Source organism: Triticum aestivum, chromosome 2A (assembly GCF_018294505.1).
Source record: "Triticum aestivum cultivar Chinese Spring chromosome 2A, IWGSC CS RefSeq v2.1, whole genome shotgun sequence".
Taxonomy (NCBI): Eukaryota; Viridiplantae; Streptophyta; class Magnoliopsida; order Poales; family Poaceae; genus Triticum; species Triticum aestivum.
The window spans coordinates 57241820-57244882 of NC_057797.1; the positions used below are offsets into that span (position 1 = coordinate 57241820).

At 51.1% G+C, this 3063-nt stretch overlaps 1 pseudogene; it reads right to left on the bottom strand.

The window, feature by feature from the left end:
* Positions 1 to 462: 462 nt before the first annotated feature.
* LOC123184689 (subtilisin-like protease) lies at positions 463 to 2734 on the bottom strand (annotated as a pseudogene).
* Between the last annotated feature and the right edge of the window lie 329 nt (positions 2735 to 3063).

Consider the following 3063-nt stretch of genomic DNA (forward strand, 5'->3'; position numbering starts at 1 on the left):
TGTTTTGTTGTTTTTTTTTGGCTTGTTGAGTTGTGCCCTCAGCAGAACCTTTGTGCCTCTTATTGTGTGACTTAGGCGTGTGTGTCCTGAACTAGTCCGTGTATGTGTGCTCTTGGCGGTTTGCTTTATTTATAAAGCGGGGCAAAAGCCTTTTTTGATAAAACAACTCCAGAGTATTGCAAGTTTCCATCTGTCTCTGTTTTCGTCTTCTAAACAAAATGTTCGGTGGGGTTTCAGAGGCAGATGTGGCGGCATGAAGCAGCATGGCGCAGACTACGAAATATTGCAGAAATTTGTCAACCATTGATCTCTGAAATTTTACACCAGTAAATCATAATGAGACGTACAAAATTCATGCACCATTGTCACTGTTTATTTATGTTGACGCAACATTAACAATACCAAACAGGACGTGAACATGGACAATGGAAACATCCATCCATCTCACGGCACAGACATCGTTCATGGTGATGGCGCTGGAGCAGTATCACCTCCTCTCACGACAGCGACAATGGGGCTCCTCACCACATGCTTCTTCGATACTCAGCTCAAACTTCCCTCCACATGCACTTCTTCTTTGCCCAAGCCATGGTCGCTCACAGACATGCCCAAGGTTTTCTTCTCTTTGCCCAGGCCGTGGCCGCTCACCGACAGACTGAAGGTCTTCTTCTCTCCGGTTTTGGAGAACGACAATGTCTTCGGGACGACACACACCATCAGAGACCTCGGCACGTCCACTGTGGCCTTGAACGTCGAATCTGTTGGCCCGACGTTCGTCACGGTTCGATTCACTGTGAACTGTGTCGATGTCAATGGCACGGTTATCGTCGTGTAGTTAAGTTGCACGTCCTGGACCTTGGTGAGCTTCGGCGCAGGTTAAGCTTGACTTGTGCACCAGTGCATGATGGTTGCTAGGGCGCTGTCACCAAGGAGCCAGCAGATGTAGCCGGTGTAGTCAATGACATCGAGGTCATACACCATGCCATGGTTGGCGGCTCTCCGGGTTCACGTGGCTGGTGCCTGTGCCGTACACGTCGGCCTTTCTATGCTGCTCGTCCAAAATTGAGCCGCCGGTACTGTTAACGATGTCCGACATTGTCAGGATGGCAAACTTGATGGCAGCCGGCGACCAGTCGGGATGGATGCCTTTGATGTGCTTGATACGATGTTGAAAGGGCCCTATCCAGAGTCCGTGCTTGGTGGCCAAGCAGCGAGGATGTTGAGGCCCGGTGCCAGATATGTCCGGCTTTAGGATGCCGGGGGCAAGTGAGCTTGGACCCCGCGAAGAGAACCATGCTACGACGGGGGCTGGGCGGACGCCAAACTGTGTGCTGTTGTACGCAAGAAATGCCATGGAGTTTCTCTCCATCGACGCGGTGTAAGCTATGAGAGCCTCACTGTCAGCCGTAGTCACTTGTACAACACTGGAGTTGTAATCCTCAAACAATGGTGTTGTAGTCGAAGAGTCGGTTATTGAACAACACCACGCCTACCACACCAGCCCCCATTATGTTGCGGATTTTGGACTGTTGAGCCTTCGAACTCCTGTCCTGCAAACCAGGATCTTACCAGCGATGCTACTATCACCCTCGTAATTGTAGTACCATCGTTCCTCCAAGTAGAGGAGAGGGTGTAACTTTGAGCTTGGACTCAATTTCTGGGTAAGTGCTTCCCCGTGGATGCTCTTGTCGTTGACGAGATGGATGCTGACGCCGAAGCTCCGGTTCATGGAGCCGGCGGCGACCGTGAGCAACCACGACACTTCGTTGCTGATGAGGCCCTGAAATGGACCGTCGTTGCCGGCGGTGCACACCACAAGGATGCCCTTGGCCACGGCACTGAACGCGTCAATAGAGATCGGGTCCTGATCGACGCTGATGCTGGTGGTTCCGCCAAGTGAGAGCGAGAGCACGTCCACCCCATCCTTGATAGCTTCTTCTAGGCTAGCCAGTATGGCCGACTGCATGCAGCCATGACCATTGCATACCTTGTACATGGCGATCTGAGCTCCCAGAGCAATTCCGGCCGTGGTGCCCGCACCCATGCCATGGTATGACGCATCGGTTACGAAGTTCCTGACGACTGTGGATCGATGAGGTGTGCGTTCCATGCACCTCTCTATCATCAGAGTCATCGCCCGCAATGAGTGGCTTGGCACCGATGAGCTTGTTGTTGCACCGGGCCGCCTCGCACGATCCCTTCCACCTTGATGGAGGTGGGAGAACTCCATGGTCATTGAAGGAAGGATGCGTCGCATAGATGCCGCTGTCGAGCAATCCAATGATGACTCCCTTTCCGTAGCCAGCCTGGCTCCAAAACCCGGTGACGTTCCTTAGCCCAAGGAACTCTGGCGTGTGGGTGGTCATTAGTTGCAGCGTCCGGCCGGGGAATGCATGCACGAACCTTGGCTTCTTGACCACCGTCTCGAGCTCGGCGTCGGTGAGCCTCACGGCAAAGTCACTGAACACCTGGGTGTAGGAATGGAGAAGGCGTGACTCCCTGGACTCACCAGTCAACGAACTCGGGAAGAAAGACTCGTGCCATTGGCGGTGGGTGTGTTCGCCGACATTCGAGCGTGGTGGCTCGACGAGCACGATGTAAGCACGATAAGCAGAGGGTTTTGTGACATTTTGGTGTACACTTGTGGCAGCGGGATTGATATAGCATAGTGCAAGTGTAGGAAAGAGGATGGCGAGCAAAGAAGTGGTAGTGAGATATTTGTAAACGATGCCATTTTTCAAGACACACAACTACACGATGAAGATGATGGCAATGCCGGAATAGGATCAATCACCGAGTAATATTTATACAACGCGAATGATTAATGTGTTGTGTCTTATTTTTGACATATGTTAATCGGTCGATAAATCCGACGCATCTGGTAACATATAAATGACTTTAATTTCTGCTAAATCTGGAAGATATGATAATGTTACGTGGGATGGTAGTAAAGTGGGTGATGTACCTACCCGGGTTTATGGTGCGGGATATCGGTGAAAACACATATAGGATCTCTTTCGATTTTCTGGATGATCTTGAATACATATACTGCATTTCAAAATA